The following is a 19,009-nucleotide window of genomic DNA, read 5'->3' on the forward strand; positions in this document are numbered from 1 at the left end:
TTCCATAATACCAGGCAAGAAGTTTTAAGCCACCAATATCACATTGTCTTTTGAGTCCAGAAACGGGTGGCTTAGTCTCCCAAAAAGGAGGTAAATAATAGCGTTTCGCTTCCTGTTGCCTCCGAGAAAGCAACGGGAAAGGAAACACGTCTGGAAAAATGCAGCAGTGAAGGTGGACACTTTCTATTAGTTTCTTGTTCAAAATAAAAGAACGAATCACTGTTGTTGATTACGAATGATAACGTGTGTGACAAGTGCTGTGATGCAAGTGCCTACATAATGACAATTATACAAAACTGTCGATAATCGCGAGATATCTGGTAAATATTGAAACAAAGTAAAGAAATTTTACGATTATATAAAAGTATGTCACGACTTAAGTGTATTGCATATTTTGCTGTTAAATATAAGCTAATAAGAAGATATATATATATATTATATAATATATATATTATATATATAATAATATTAGATTATATATATATATATATTATTATACTATATACATAAATTGAACGAAAATACAAAAGGAGCTACTACAAAAAGACAAGCAACCACAGAGAAGGTAACTGTACGTACGATCAACAAAGTTACTTAAATACTGGACGATATTGTTTTTCTTTCCGGGAATGCAAAAAATGCGCTGGAATGTTTACCCATAGGTTCTTCGGAAATCCGTTTTCGTCATTAAAACACATCAATTAAAAAAGAAATAATACGAAGGCAAAAAATAAAAAAATCTTCATTGATACTTATAAGTAACGAGTCAACTGGTCGGGGTCAACTAGAAAAAGTATATCTACGCTAATGCCAACTCCTATGAGCGCACATTGGTTGTCACTGGTGTCGATCGGCAGAATAAACTAACAAAATGATGAACAGACTTTAATGAAACTTGATGACTGCTTTCACCTGGTGAATGGCTATGCAATACGAATTTCAGGTAAACACTGATGAAGATTGTATAGTTCTATGTATGGATGTACTATACACAAACATACTATATAATATATATATATATATATATATATATATATATATATATATATATAAGTCATATCACATTTCCGTGATTCATATACATATATCGAGCTACAATGGTGTAGTAGGTAAAGCTTCACTGACGTTCCTGGGTTTGAAAGGATCCACGGGTTCGCACCCTGGTCCAGGCAAGTCTATTATCGAGAAAAAATTCCCCTTCGGTTAAGCATATATGAAAATATATTAATTCCGAGTAGAGCGAATTAGATATTAAAGGACATTGTAGCTCGATATATATATATATATATATATATATATATATATATATATATATATATATATGTGTGTGTGTGTGTGTGTGTGTGTGTGTGTGTGTGTGTGTGTGTGTGTGAGGGATTCTCCAAAAATCTTTCAGAATATCAGTGGTAGATAACACACCAGTTTCGGTAGCTTACTGCTATGCGATGCCCAGACGTTATCTACTGAGAGAGTTGCAAGTCACTGGAAGACCAATATCCACGCCCACTACCAATTCCGAGATTGAGGAGTTGTTTCCCCTTACCTCAGAAGATATAAAGGATGTCCGTTCTCTCTCTCTCTCTCTCTCTCTCTCTCTCTCTCTCTCTCTCACTGGGGAAATAAACATATTCTTTCTTTAAGTCTTCAAATGGAGATAAGCATTTCCTTTCATATTTTTTCCGCTTAGTACTAATTATAAATATATATACCAGAATCATTTTTATGACGAAAAGACAACTATCAGCCATACTAAATTACAGAGCGAAGAGTACAGAGAGAGAGAGAGAGAGAGAGAGAGAGAGAGAGAGAGAAGAGAGAGAAAAAGGGAGAAACCATTTTTTTGGAGAACCATTTTTTTGGAGGAGTGAACTCAAAGCAACATAAACTGAACCAAATAACTACTGCAAAAGATAAGAAATAAGAATCAGTATATATCGAACATTTAACGGATAAGAAACCTCATGACTTTAGGCATTTCTTTATGTAAAGCAACAACAACGACTTCGAAGAAGAATAAAAACCATTTTAATCGCTATCCTTTCTTTACATGTATCTACACACCTTGCTCTCATTATCTTTCTGATGCTTTCTCTAACAAAAGTTTTTGCAGTAATATTCTCTCCTCCTCATACTTTTCTTTCGGCAATGGCTATTACTCTCTTTAACAAAAGTATTTTTTTCTTCCTCGGAAAAATATGTTGTTCTCATAATCATCATTCTCTCTCTCTCTCTCTCTCTCTCTCTCTCTTAATTTTCCACTTTATGCCTCCGCAATCGAGCCTCGTCATCTTCGCGTGCATGCTCACCGTTTACTAAATCTGTCAAATCACACCAAGATTGAAGCGCTGACTCCTCTGGGACTTTAACACTACTTTTAATCCACGGCCAGCTTCCAAGAGTCTTTAGGGTAACAGACTTTAAGGAAATACATCTTAGAATCTGGTTCGATTCTTCGGTGGTGAGAGCGGACTGAATATTATCTTAAAATACCGTGAAGAATAGACTGAAAAGTGACAGAAAAATCGTAAAGGAAATTCCTAAAATCTGAAATAGTATATCAAATGAAGTCGATTTTGGTATTCAAGTTTTTCAAAGTCTAAAGTCATTTAAGCCCCAAAACAAATACGGACATTATATTTTTGTGTTTTGCATGGCTCTGTAGCCTTAAGTCTCGCGTTTTTTTAATGCAATATGGTATAATGTCCACTGATCTTTACGTTTCATTGCAAAATTCCCGTTTATTTCTGCAAATGGTAATTTTAATACCTCATATTCCCAATCTATCATTGATAAATTGTGGGAACTCTGTCAGGCACGAATGAATTTTTTCCCAATGGAAAACTTAACAAGGATGTAATCGGTACTCGGCATACTTCGGCAATTATTATTCCTATTCTTATCTTTTGAATTTGTCTTCAGGTTACTTTCTTGACAATAACACAGAAAAAAACTCCCATATTTACGAGACAAAAATCATGCCAGTGATTCCACTTACTGAAACCGCCTTCTTGGTCCAAAAGAGATTCAGGACGATCTGGCCACTCACGAACCATTTGCCCTGAATTCGATTTAAAAAAAAATCTAAGCTACAAGCCATGAGATCGAGCTCACCTCTTAGCTGTCACATAAACTTAAAAATAATAAATCAATATAGTGCTACGGATATGTCATGACGAAGAGAAAACACAATTTATAATTTTGAAAAGTACATAGGAAACCTGAAAGCTGAACAGTTTTCTTGAAAAGTATGCCAGTCAAAAGGGGCCCGCTCTAGCAACTTAAACGGCCGATTGTAAACAATTCAAGTGACTTATTCAAGATGTAGGAAATTAACTAGTAAAGGCGGAAGATGAAAGACGATTTCTGTTCTAAGCTTTAAAAACCGTAAAGTAACTTGATTCGTTGTTCCCACAAGTATATTTAAAATTACAATGACCATGGCAAAGTACCTCTACAGTTCAACTAAAAAGGCCAGAAATCGATAAGTTTCATATGAAAGTCCAAACCATAATAATTTGATTGCAAGAAATGGTTCCTCAGTATTGTCTTGAAAGAAATTATAGACGTTCCCATTATGAAAAGAGAAACGCTAACAAGTACTTGACAATTTAGAAAATATGCTTATTATTCAATGCAGGGTAAGTGTTATGTGAATGTAAATGGTGCTTATCAAACAAGACAGTTCTAATAAATCTAGTTGCCATTTTATTTAATCATAAAACTAAATGAAGTCACTCTTCCCTGAGACGAACAGTATAGACATGGCAGGCGCAAACACATTGACCATCGGAGAGAGTGAAAGGTGAAAGGGGGGAAAATCAGAAACAGCAAAGAACCGTAAAGAAGTTGAGGCATGGGCAGACCAACTTCCTTTTCATAATCACAGTAACCTTGCTTAGCTCAATGCAGAGTTAGGTGACTGTGAAAAAGGTTCTCTCAAACTGACGCAGGTGTATTATATTTTGCCCGAACTTAATTATACGAAAGGTTCAAATAAAATATCTTCACATACTACAAAATAGGATTTCTATTACACTAACTTCAGATTAAGAGACTTGAAACTAGAAGAAAGGGCATTGGGGAGAGAGAGAGAGAGAGAGAGAGAGAGAGAGAGAGAGAGAGAGAGAGAGAGAGAGAGAGAGAGAGAGAGAGAGAGAGAGAGAGAGAGAGACTGTATAATAGTCTTATATCGAATTTTTTTAATTTCTTTTTCGCAGGGGGATCAACAGTAACAGAAAATACGGTTTGGTCGTAGCACTTTTTCCGTTTGTAAAAGTACTTACCATTCTTTAGAATATGTTTAGGCTGGCCAAACGGAGCTTAACCTGAATCTGCATGAGCGTAATCACCCTAAATTACATTAACTTCGTGACTGACACGGGCAGTTGTAATTACGCTATTTTCGTCTGAAGATTTAAATAACAACCACAGATGCTTTCCTAAATCGCGTTGCAAGTAGAGTTTCTTTCGCCGTGTGATTTTATTTTCATATTATGTCTCTCTTGCTGATGTTTTGATCACTTTCACTATCTACGATATTTTACCTTTCTTAAAAACAAGTTTTGTAATGTTCTCCTGGTATTGTCTCCGTTCAAACCTTAAGAGGAGGTTTTAATTTTCATTACCATTCTCATCCTATTATTTCCTTTGAGTCTGGATTCAAATAGGAGCCTGGTAGTCGATCCCGACGGCTTCGAATACAACCGATATCTTTGTAACAATCAGATGCAACACGTTTCAGAAGCAAAGATTATTTCCAAAATATCAGAAGTAAAATGACGGGAGCCAGACCACAGCTAACTTTGTTAAGAACTCAAGACCGGAAATTAAACTGGTGTTTTCCTTGGACCTCGAAAAAACACTTGATATCTCACCAAACAAACTTATCGACAACAATTCGCACCGAAATTGGATGAGCTCTTCCTCGAACTATTGGACTTTAGGAGGTAAGGGAAGATATATATTAATTGCTATGGATGGCCGTTAGAATCCCAAAGAAAATATCGCACAGGGCTCTGCTTCATTACAAACTAATTTCCAAGAATAGCTAAAAGACGTAAGGCTAATGAAACACAAATTTCCGGAAAGACGGGCGAGGATAATACGATGAAAGACCAAAGGATGACAAACTTGACGGGAATCGAAATTAGATAAGAATTAAAAATTCCCATCTGACTGTAATACAACTGATCCATAAAACTATTGTAAAATACATTATGTCTGTAATAATTCAACGTCACTGTATTAAATCACAAGCAGTTCATGAAACCCTTAACTCGGAGAATCAGGCACAATTCAGAAACAAGTCTAGAAAGTCTTTCTAGACGTCCTGGACGTTACTGAATCACTGTCAGTTTAAAAGGAATTGCTTTAACCATCCACACACACACAGGCGCTCGCGCGTGCCCGCCGACACATAATTACTGTTGTGCCCCGATGCGTTCAGTTGCAGGTTAACACAGCTAATGACTTGACGAGAAGAGGAAGCTGAAAAAGAATAAAATCACATGCACACACAGCACACAAGAAGTTTTAAGGGAGGAGAATCAAAACTCTTAGGAATGACAGAACAGAAGTCAATGTACATTGCGTAGTTTGACACAGTTGGTTAAAAATCCGATGTTTTCTTTACCGATGTTATTTCTTTATCAAAGTCCCCGAATGCTTTTACATGTAAGAGTAAACCATGGGGCATAGTAATAAATTCTGATCAATCACTGATGTAATAGGGGGTTAATTGTTGTTGGTTAAACATACATCTGACACCACCTAGAAGAAAAAGTGGAGAATCAAGTGAAAAATGAGAATTAACTCATAAAGCACCGAAGGAAAAGGAGTCGCAAAAGGAACATTTCACTTGTTTTGTCTATGCTTGAATGTCTGTCATGGGGTAGGGGTTTGATAATGAGTTATAAACCTTTCTGGGGTGACACAGAGGCCGTGTGCAAAATTTAGTTTGGGTTTGTCAAGCGGTTCGGATTTCTACAGCGTCAAAAAATATATATATATATATATATATATATATATAATAATATATATATGTATATTATATATATATATACTATATCTATATATATATATCTATATATATATAATATATATTTGTGTGTGTGTGTGTGCCCATGTGTGTAGATTTCCCTGCTAAAACTGATCACTATAATTTCTTCACGTAGTAATTCAGCTTCCTTGCCGACTTATTAGAATCAGTCGGCAAGGAAGCTGAAATAAGTACTTGCTCTTTCCAATTCATACTTTCATTAGGAAGTAACACGAGATAATATAAATCATAACAATGTTTGCAATGCTTCATTTCAGGTCCACCTTTCCACTTAAAAATATAAACATCAGGTTGATAAGTATCTTATTATTGCGCACGAAAGTAGCTTTAATGGCACCAACTAAAAGACAAAAGTCTCAAAGACACGCTGCCAATTTCTTTGTCCAAATTTCCGACTCCTTTATTCGCCTGTAATTACCTGTTGAAAAACCCCCTTTTCACCCGTAATCACCAGTCAAAATTCCTCATCGACTGTAATTACCTGTTAAAATTCCTATTGCATCAAAATTTCAATCAACTTGCAATTTCCATAATGATATACATCTTTGTCTTTGCTAACTGTTCTCGAGCACTTTCGGGCTCTGCAATTTTCTCATCTTTGCTTTTACTTCTGGGTAATAATAACGCCGTTCTATTGTTATTCCCCCATTATATGCAACGTTATTGTTTAAAGAAGTTTCAGCTGTAATGCTCGCAACTTGCAACTATCTATCTTGCTTTGCTTAACAATGCTACATATGCCTTCCCTCTTACATAGCATTGACTTCATCTGGGCACACACACACACACACACACACACACACACACACACACAACACACATATATATATATATATATATATATATATATATATATATATATATATATATATATATATATATATATAGAGAGAGAGAGAGAGAGAGAGAGAGAGAGAGAGAGTGTGTTGGTGTTTATATCTACATATAAAGTTAGTGTACTCATGTGATGGTAGAATTTGATTTGTATGCAGGTGGACATATACATATATAACTGTTTAATATATATTATATATATATATTATATATATATATATATATATAATTAAATATAAATAATATAAATAATAATTATATATATATATATATTATTAAATATATAGATATATATATATATATATATATATATATATATTATATATTGTAAACTATCTTTTAAAAAATCGAACTTAGGGTATACTCGTTTTTAGCACTCGCAAAAACAGGTACTCCAAAGCAATACGCTTTATGGTTTAGTATACATGGGATATAAATGATAAGTAAAAACATAACTTGTATGTATAGATTATTTAGCTTAAAATAATCAGTGATATGACACACTAAAACCAGGTGGTGCTCGTCGTCTACTTATACTAACAGAGAGAATGTCTTTAATAAAACAATAAGAAAAGAAATGAAACACTTATTCAAGAAAGTGGGTCTGACCATCTTTCTCTCCTTACCCAGTACTTTCGTTCCCTCCCGATTAATCGTCTTGCGATGTTTTTCCTACAGATATCAACCTATTTTTTTTTCTTTTATTTCCGCTTTTCTCTTTGTAAAAAAAAACCTGATTATAAATAATTTACCTAATTGGCTGTACTTTTGTTTTTCAAATATAAAACTCTTTTGTTATTCCGGAACTAAAGAACTATCCTCTTTTTTTCAGCTTTTTAATTTATGCCTTTCTTTCGCAATACCAATTCTTTATGTTTCAGCAGCAAAAGACCAATTCTGACCAATTTCTTCTGAACTCAGTCTCTTGTTAAAAAAAGAAAGGAAAAAAAAAAAAAAAGTTCCCAACTGCTGGCTGATCATAAGGGCAAAACATTCATTATCCGATGCAATTCTCCTAGGTAGCAGTAGGTACACTGTCGCTTGAGCATTCATACATATGGATGATGTGTGTAGCCTGAAGAGGAATAAGTATAAAGGAAAACAGTTATTGGACTTCAATGCACTGCTATCGGAGATACGCCTTGAATTATTCAGAATGAAATTCAAATATTTCTGGCAATCATGCAAAATTTTAATAAAAGACTAATAAGATGATTATACGTTTTCGTACAAGTGTGCATATGTATAATACACTAATATACAAATACAAAGACATATTAAGTAAAGAGTATATGTATTGCATATTGGTTCCATATACACAAATACAAATATATGAAGAACATGGTGTTTTTGTTCTTATCTTTTATATCCTGTATAATGTATGAGAATAGAACATAACTGATGAACGAAAATATTGAAGGCACACATGCACATACTTCAAGTAAATGTGGCGTTAGATAAACACCGGCACATGAACACAATCAAACACTTACATACACTGGTGCATGCGCACATATGTAAAGTGACATCAAGTGTGCACGTACAACACAAGTTATAAACAGCTTTGAGTGAGGTAGGGATGCTTCCGCGGTTGTTTTCACTTCATTTGCATACACAACACAGATACAGTATTAAAAGGGACATACATTTGAATTTGTAATGTTTGAGCTCATCCTCAACGGCAGTAGGTCTGAATCTGAATTTCGTTTCGGAAGAAGGAAGTCTGAAGTAATGACGTATCTTTATTTTAGCGATACTCTTGTAAAGAACATGGGTCGGAAATATACTAATGAAGCTTCTCCCTTTGGTATGTGGTTATATTCTCTTCGATGGCATGTAAGGCATTACTCAACTTCAGCAAGGAAAGACGTAAGAAAAAACTCATGACACTTGTATTTTCCTGCTTCTGTATCAGCAGATTTTAAAAATATATATTTCTTGAAAGACTAAAGAGCTGCTGTTTTTTTTATCTGTGTATCTTATGCCTGACGAGGAGTGTGAAATGATTTAAAAGCAAAAGGTTAAGAGGATAGCGTTACATAATGAAAATCGCGGAGACTAGCCACAACAGCTAGTTAAAAAAACATATCTAAATATTACTTGACCCCCTTCACCCTTGTGGTTTTCAAACTGCTCAAAGAATAACCAAAGTCAAATTACGATTAATCAGATATCTTGGAATAATCACAATAATGCAATCAGATGCTTCTGACGAAAGAAACTTGTTTATCAGAAATGAAGAAAATTACAATTTTAAATCTACCTGGTGCGCATGTTCTTTTGCAGCTACAGCCGGCGAAAAAAAAAATGTCTGAATTCACAAATAGTACGTTGAGATGCAAACTTCCAATCCTGTGTTACATGTTACCATGAATCGCAGAGGTAAAAAACAGAGGTAACTAGGAAGCATTCAGGTCACAACAGCAGGTAGTGAGGAAACAGAAATTAAGGACACAACTGAACAGCACCTCTGCGGAGGGTTTGACTATAAGACCCCAGAGGAAATAAGGTAGACTATTTATGTTACATAATACTCATAAAATTAAACATAATCTGTATCTGAAAGATTACACTTAATGAAGTGTTCTGTGTTACTAAAGCCTGGAAAAGCTCGGGGCTTTCTTACACTTGGGTGGCAATCTCCAAAGAATTCAGTTCTATAATTGGATAGCGAGTGCTTAAATTGCCAAGTCCCTTTGCAGGAAGTTTGATACTAAGACAGTGCTATTTACAGAAAGTCTGATATCCAACAGATAATGCGTATACATGCACTCACACTCACACACACACACACACACACACACACACACACACACACACACACACACATATATATATATATATATATATATATATATATATATATATATATATATATATATATATATATATGTATGAGTGTGAGTGAACTTACATTGTATTAACAACTCTGATGATTGACGACATTCTGGTGTATTATAAATTCACGTAAATATAATCCTTGCAATAGATGGGACCTGTTATCAATAAAGGTGTTTTGTAAGGGCATGATATTCAAGTTATTATTTTCATGAATATTTAATCCGCTGAAAACCGACACAATTACGAAAATAAATAGTGACACAGCTGTAGGTAGTAAAACAAAGGACTTACTTACATCTACTACTTGGATGGAATCTCTTAATCGTAAGGTAAAATGGCTTCATACCTAGATACTTCACAAATAACGGGAACCCGAGTATTAATGGTATTTCATCAAGAAACAAAATTCTCAGCAAAATATTAATTACCCGCACAACTAACAAGATGAATCTCAAGGTCTTATGTATTATCTTAAAAGATACAAGCCTAATTTGAAAAGACAATATATGGATAAAATACACCACAAGGCTATACGGTAACTGTCGTGACCTTACTTTATTTTACGGAATATTACAAAATTCATAAACGCACAAAGACAAACACAGATATGCAATATATATATATATATATATATATATATTATATATACATATATATATATATATATATATATATATATAAAACGTATGTATGTATGTATATATCAACAGTTAAGCAAACAAAGAGCGCAATTTAATCTAAACTTTTCCAGTTGTTACCTTAAGCATTATAAGACAACCACAACTCGTCAAATGACTTTGTACAGGATCATCGTTTTCTGCAAAAAAAAAGAAAAAAAAAAAACCGGCTATTTAGTTGCCATGCTGTTATCCAAGTGGCTCACCAATATTGTGTGTCTGTTCCTGAAGTTAATCTAAACCTAATCTTTACATGTACAGATAAATCCGGTTTCTTCTAAAATTACTTTTAAATGATAACACACATTTACAGACCAACAAACGATACTCAGCCGCCCTTGTGTCATTTTCAAAACACACCGTGTCTGTTCCCCAGTGCTACAAACCTTCAATTTCTTCTCAGCACCCAAGCAGATGTAGTTATTGTTGGTGCTCATAATACTCGCTCTCTACTGTCCAGAGGGCATTATTCCTACTCTCACCCTCGTCCTCATTACGTGATACGTTTTCCCCAGACCTCGAGAATTTACATGATTGCTTGCCAATTGCTCGCCGGAAGTCGGGGAGGAGGATCGCAACCCGTTTCCTAAAATGCCATAGACTTCTTAATCTGTGGCTTTGATCGCTGGCAACTCTCAAGAAATTCGCAGCATAACAAAATAGCGACAGGACACCACATCCTACTGCGAGCGTAGTCACTGATTTACTCGGCTGGATGGAGGTTCTTGTTGTTGGTCTACCGCAAGGCTCTCACTTTCCCTCCTTACTTCAGATTTCATTGATTACTGCGGCAGCGACCGTCAATGGCGAGTCTCCGCAGTCATTTTATCATTATTATTCATTCTAATATGATGTACACCAGGGCATTATAATGCCCGTCCCACCGGATTCTCACATACAGAATAATCCTGTAATCTCTGAAGTATCGTCATGGTAAAGTCCCACTGCATCTTTTTTATTACATTTTTTATCCTGGTATGGACTACGTAAATGCACCGAGTTACCAATCCTTCAGCTTTTCATAAAATAAATTTTAACGATACTGATAATCCTCGCAAAAGAACGGCATCAAATGCATTAGTTGTTATTACACCACACGGGTAGGAGAGTAAACGATTAATAAACCCATAAACTCTATTAATTAACCACGGTAGGGTCTTCTCCAGAAAAGATCTTAAAAAAAAAAAAAAAAAAAAAAAAAAATGATTCCTTTAGCGACCCCAATTGGATGAACGTCCGGCAATTCATCTCAAACATATAGTCATCCGTTTCACAGCCCTAAAAGTTGCTTAACGACGTCGAAGTTAAATGACACAAATAAAAACAATAGTATGCGTGGGCAGTAATATTATATTTCAACATTTCACTACTCGGTTGACCTTACCTAAACAATAGATGCTTTGTGCTTTCTGTAAAGACCAGCAAAAAAGAAAGAAAAAAAAAATACACGCAAGTATCATCGTACCTCAGCTCAAATGAAAGGATGTGTATGTGCATAATATTACGTACATACATTTTCATCTTAAGTCTTTTAAAAATAAAACAACCTTCCACTTTATAATCACACACAGACAGATACATACATACCTTACTATACATCACATAGCATACATACATACATATATATAATATATATATAGTTATATATATGTATATATTATATATGATGGTATATTACAATAATATATATATATATATCTATATATATATATATATATATATATATATATAATAAAAAAAAATAGAGAGAGAGAGAGAGAGAGAGAGAGAGAGAGAGAGAGAGAGAGAGAGAGAGAGAGAGAGGACCTAGTTACTTTATAAGTTATTCCGTCACTATAACAGTAGATAACAAATTACGCAAAAGTAGAGAGAAAAAATTGAAACACAAACAAGTTAGTCCAAATTTAGGCGAATTCATCTTTAAAACATTTGCCCAAAGTTAATACTTGTTTGTAGCTTATACACATACATATACATCAAACCCGTCATGATATATGTCACTTCTCAGGTTTCATCATATTATCTCAACCACACTGTATAATCTCCTTCCACTAAACTTTGACTAATTCAATTATCTAAAAGCTAGATTCGGCAGCGGAGGAGCTTCATGAAAGAAAAAAAATGAAAAAAAAAAACCTGCCATGAACTAAAGAGATCCTAATCAAAACAAAATTCAAGTTGATTCTAAGATAATGATAGACATTTTGGAAATTTCATTCATATCTGTTCATTATATTACACTAATCTGCTTCCAGCGAGAACATAAAAAATAATTAAATCTAATACCAATCGCAACTGAAATTGCCCAAATTTGTTCTGTGCAAAAAGGGCGACCTTCATTTAAGTGCTGAGGACCATTCGTGATTTTTTTTAGCAGGTCCTGATCTCTCCTTTTATTAATTTTATTTTAAGATATACAATAAAAAAAACTTGTTCCAACCTTGGGCGCCGAAGTGCTATTTACAAACACATTACGAAATCTCGTAAAAATATGATCACCTAGTAAAATAATGAGCTCATTTACACGTTCTCACAACAGTGCACGAGGATGTTTGTCTCTGCAATAAAATACCCCGAAAGAATACGCTTGGCCAATCAACACATCCAAAGGCATTTATTTACCTTAATGGCTTGATCGTAAATCATACTCAAACGGCTGAATCTCATTTCCGGCTCATTGCATCAGACACATGGATGGCAATAATTGGCAAGTGCAGTAAACTGCTATAGCACACAAAAGGCCATTTCATTTGTATTCTAATTTTCAATGGGTCAACAAAATTATGACCGAAGACAATAACTGAATGCATTTATACCTTTACTGAATAAATTATCTGCAAGCATTTATATATACTACGTAAGGAAACAATGACACAGACATGAAGGATTATAATATATATATATATATATATATATATATATCTATATATATATATATATATATATATATATATATAGGTGCTAAAAATCATGGCGGGATAAATACCATAAAGAAATTTCGCTCCTAAACAAATACCTCGTTTGTCATGTTAGTCAATATTTTATGGCCCTTTATACACGCAAAAATGTATTCCTAATTGTATGTGTGTATGTACATATATAAGTATATATTATACAATTAATAACGTAAATTCGTTCCAACAGTCTATTTCAGGTCCTTTAACAAATATGCACTACTCGGCACCATAACGAAACCGGACACAAAGGAAATCAACTGAGGCGGTATTCTGTAAATACGGTGTCCAAACACCGCCGGAAAATCACATAGCAGCTTTTGGTCACGACAACAAAACAATCGCTATGTTTACGTACTGAAAACGGGCGCCATTACAAGCAACAAGAAATGCAGCGTAAAATAGCAAAATGAACCCATTGAGGTCACTGAAAAAAAAGAGAAATACCAAAAACTGGAATTATTTTTTTCCGAGAGAGAAAATGATAATGATAACAACGCAGCAGGTATATACGGGTAGTGGAATCCGCCGGATGACAGACCTGAGTACAGGAAAAACACACACGTAGGAATATAATGCTTTCTTTTGTGTACGTGATATAATTATCCAGTGCATGCAAACAAAAGAAGAAAGCTGCTGCTGCTGCTGCTGCGTGTGTATGTGTATGCGTGTGTATGTGAGTGTGTGTGAGTGTGTGTGATTCAGGCACCCCCATGATTAACTCCCGACGTGTTTCCTGCCCGGCATGTCGGAGGTTGTCTGATGGGAAGGGAGAGAGACGGGAGGGTGCCGCGGGGAAAGGTGGGAGCATTTTGATGGGAGGGGAGGGGGGGGGGAACAGGGGAGGAAGAAGAAGAAGAGGGGGCAAGGGCGGTCGGCGAGGTTACTGGGGTTTTCATGAAAGGGTGGTTCTTCGAGGTGGGTGGAAATGTGCTAGGCGGGGTGGCAGGGGTCCTAAAATGAGAGGGAGGTTTTAGGGTGAAATTAGGATTCGACAAAAAAAAAAAAAAAAAAAAAAAAAAAAAGAGGAATGTGGGAAAGTAACGGAGAACATACCGCTCGCATCTACAAATGACTCAATCTTTTAAACACGACAAAATTCTTGATGTAATTTGTTATCTTATATAGCATCCAATGTTTTCGAAAACCACTTGGCATACTCGGTGAAGTACTAATATGTTCCTAAGTACTAATATGTTCCTAAAACATATTATTTTCTAAATATTATGATGGATATCGTAACATTACCTTGAATGTTATAAATGGGGTTAAAATCATTGGACGTATAAAAGGGCCACGAAGAAAAAAAAAACAGAAACTGGTCAACATTAACGATAAAAGTACAAGAACAACTGAAAATAAGTGTCAGAAAAGCCGCCTTCCGCTTTAAACATATGGGGTAGGTTACAACAATGCATCCGGAAGTAGAAAAGGATGCTAGAGATATGTAATTGTATGTGCTGAAGTTGCTTTTGACAATCAAGTAGTTGATTTTCCAACATTACAGAAACCAGAAGGAAGCTGAGAAGAAGTGGAGGAGGAGGAGGAGGAGGAGAGCTAACTGGGTGGCATACTCTACTCGGCGAAACACCGGTACTTCAAAATGCTGGACTTCATGATGTAAGAGCAACAGCAATGGCTTTTGGGAACGGCGAAGGCGGCAGGGTAGAGAAGCTCCAGAAGGCGGAGAAGAGAAAACGGGTGGGGGGGTGGTGGAGAGGGGGGGAGGGGATGTTGGCAAAAGATGTCGCTCACCACCTGCTGGCGGAAGGGAAGCTGGAGGGGTCTGGATGAGAGCTAGGAAAAACAAAAAAAAAAAAAGTCGGGAAAAAAAAGGACCTAGAGAAAAAGATACACACGTAATTCTCCAGTATGCTTGACCACTGGTGTTCCACGAGCGCTCCCTCACAACACCTGTTCACCTTTCGCTGGCATCTACAAAGTGGGAGGATGGATGCTACGGTTACCTGGACGATGCTATGGGTTACCTGGACTTGGCGCTGATGGGGGACTTAGCTGACAGCCGTTTGCCTGAGCATCTGCCCTAGGGGCATCCATAGATGAGCCTTGTTATTTCTGTGAGGTGGCCTTCCGAATTCCCTTATAAAAGGACCACCACCTTTTTTATGATTCTTTTCGGAATAGTGTGGCCAGCGATAAACCTGTAATTATCTTTTCTATTGTCAGTGAATAAGAGATGGTCGTAGATTACTTTATTCCACAAAAAAAGGGTAACAACATCCGGCCAGCGCTAAATTAACCTTACCATGTTACAAAACTGCTCTACGCACAATTCATCATTTAGACTTAGAAAAATATGAGGATATATTACTACATTCATTATTGCTTAATAATTCAACTGTAACTCCCGAGGATACATTGGTGTACTGTCCACATACGCATTTACTTGTACGTTGAATAGGTTTTGCGTTGGGCAAACATATTAAAAATGCGTATACTATTTTTGGGAAATAATAATAATAATAATAATAATAATAATAATAATAATAATAATAAAATAATAATAATTAATAATAATAATAATAATAATAATATATGAAGGCAATTGCTTTTACCCCATGATAGCTAACTACCTAGGGGATGCAAGCAATAAATAGCTACACGTTTCAGACTAGCACTGAGGAACATACTCTATTCTAACGTAACTATCGATGCATTTGCAGAATGAACTCTGTAATTTCGGACATCATAGCGGATGTGCATGCGTGCATGAAAGTTGCAGTATGCACTCACGCGTACACACGAGTATTTAAAATGAACGTGCATTTGCGACGACTCGATGTACGGAGGTGTATAACTGAAAAGCTACAGTCATGATGATGAAAGGAAACAGCCCAGACAGAAACCCTTTTTCATACACCTCGACAACAGTTTGCAGCTAAAGATTATATATATATATATATTATATAATATAGTTATATATATATAATATATAATATTTATAATTATATAGATATATATATATATATATATCTATATATATATATATATATATATATATATATATATATATATATATACATATATATATAATGTAACCGCACCCGGTACAGCTAAACACTAAATCGACCAATTCATTCTTAAAAGGCATCAGTTCTTCTCTGCGGAAATCTACGAAACTCGGATTACCTTTGATGGCTTCGTTTCCTTGTATTGCTAAGCTTTGGAATTCTCCTCTTATTAGTTTTTCCTGACTCTTGCCTCTTTCAAGAGGTAGATCTACCGCTTCATTTGTGGTTGACTCCAGCATATTTCCTTTACAACACACCTTCACTTTTCTTTTTCTTTGGGCCTGGGCTAGATAAGGGCATTGAGTTTCCCTTCCAAATACAATTGATTTTAAATATAATTTTTCATAAGTGCGGCTCATCCAGTCTTTTTAATCCCTCAGTTGATTTCACTTTCTTCAATACATTTTTTTTTTTATATTTGCATTAATAAACAGTTTTCCTTCGCAACCCTGTAGAACGTTCTCTCTCTCTCTCTCTCTCTCTCTCTCTCTCTCATCGCGCTCTCTCTCGCTCTCAATCTCGCTCTCTCTCTCTCTCTCTCTCACACTAATATCTACACTAAACTCTTACTGTGTTATATATTTTGTTCGATGTTTGTTAATTTTACTTGTGTGTGTTTCACTGAAAGTCAAGATACAAACAAACCAAAGCTACAACTCATGTAATTTTTTCTTATTCCTTTTTTATAGTCTCCCTTCATTCCTTTATTCTCGACAAGATCTCCCTTCCTTCCTTTATTCTCGTCAAGATCTCCCTTCCTTCCTTTATTCTCGTCAAGATCTCCTTTCCTTCCTTTATTCTCGTCAAATCTCCCTTCCTTCCTTCCTTTATTCTCGTCAATACCAACAAGGAATATTGCAGCGTTTCTAGGATGAGAATCCCTGTTCTCAAAATGAAAGTTTTGCAGCATTAGTACCTTGTAAGGGAATTAATTCTAAGCTCCTCCCCTTGTATAAAAGAGCAACCCTGAAATTGTTTCGACAGCTTGTTATACTCCCTAAGCACCTGCGGTCGCTCGATCTGTAACAAATACTACCTTTGCGGTCGCTAATAAGGCTCATTACCCATAAAACAACTTAATGACTTCCAGCCTTACGCCCGTGGCAAACTATTGGCTTCCTTTAACTCAAAAGCCCACAATTATATACGTAAGCATCGCCAACATCCCATCCATCAGACAAACAACTCAAATTGAGCGTCATTTTGCGCAGTAATATTGAGCGCAATCTTTCGCAATGAGACTCGATTGATACACTAAGCTGATTTTTATCAGCTGGCCGAATGGACGAATAGTCATGCAAAGAAAAGCGAAAAGAGACACAAGTTAGAAGACTGGGATATAACAAGCCGAGGCCATCAACCCACCTCCCACGAAATCCCTGGAAACAAATGACTAAAGAAAAACACGTTGAAAGGTGAACTAATAAACTCATTAACTTCCCTAAGATACCGGAACCTTTTGCACCTAATTTGTTGTGGTGTATGGAGACCCTTTTGCGAGGGTTCTCTTCTCAAGATATTCGGAGCTGAAGCTAAAAACCGGTAAAATGTTATGTGAAAGGTCCAAAGAATTTATAGGAACGAAAATACCTAAATGAGCTGAAGGCCAAACAGGCTTCGAGTTTTTGAACTGGAAGAGAAAAAAACACAAAATAATTCCGAGGGTAAAGAAAAGCCTTTAATTATCCCTGAACTCCACTTTTAAATATCAGGTATAGTCTTATCATTGAAACGTTTAGGAATTCAATATGGTATTAAAAAATAAGAGGAGGAATATTCACAATAAACCCAAAAAGGGAAATAAAAGATTGGAAAACCCCCATCTTCAGTTTTACAACTATAATGTGAAAACAGCCTCTTTTCCAAATCTGAAATATTTTTTTTCCTTTTTTTACCAGTCCCGACTCCCCAAAAGGAAGTTACAGAGCATAGCCTCATTCGTTTGAAAATCGAATGAAATCAACGAGACGCTTCACATACATAACTGTGAAAGCAAAAATGTTGACGAACAGATTACAGATATCCTGTGCTCCCCATAATTTGGTTTGCTCCTGTCGACACAAACAAGTGAGAAAAAAATATACATTATATGTTTCGTGATTAAACTTATCGCTATTTGGATTCAGCACTATTTCATTTTTCCTTTTTTTTTTTTTTTTTTTTAAATTACCGTTCCACTGTATGATACATGGACCTGCATAGATAGATGGCGACCACGAAGAGGACCACTAACCCCTGACAAGAACATTACGTAGGATCACTAATACAACCTCCACTCACCTATAAGTAACACAACCCTTTGGCGTATTGCGCACTCTTTTCTTGCCGATTAACAAAATTTAAAAAAAAATTCTTCGCTCTATGATACAGGAGAGGAACGGAAAAAACGAATTAGGATGGAACATTATGATGAGGCTGTATGCCATAATGGAAAATTTTTTTATAGGATCTTGATTCTATGCTTAAGTATTAAACATACTTATGAGAACTCGTTATTATCTAACAGTCACACATTTTTTTTCCTCTTTGAGAATATCTGAAAGTCCTCATGTTCTACTGACAAACGTTATATATCAGTAGACAGTAAGAAAAGTTTAAAACTTTATGCGGTTG

This window comes from Macrobrachium nipponense, chromosome 4 (genome assembly GCF_015104395.2).
Source record: "Macrobrachium nipponense isolate FS-2020 chromosome 4, ASM1510439v2, whole genome shotgun sequence".
NCBI classification, from domain to species: Eukaryota; Metazoa; Arthropoda; class Malacostraca; order Decapoda; family Palaemonidae; genus Macrobrachium; species Macrobrachium nipponense.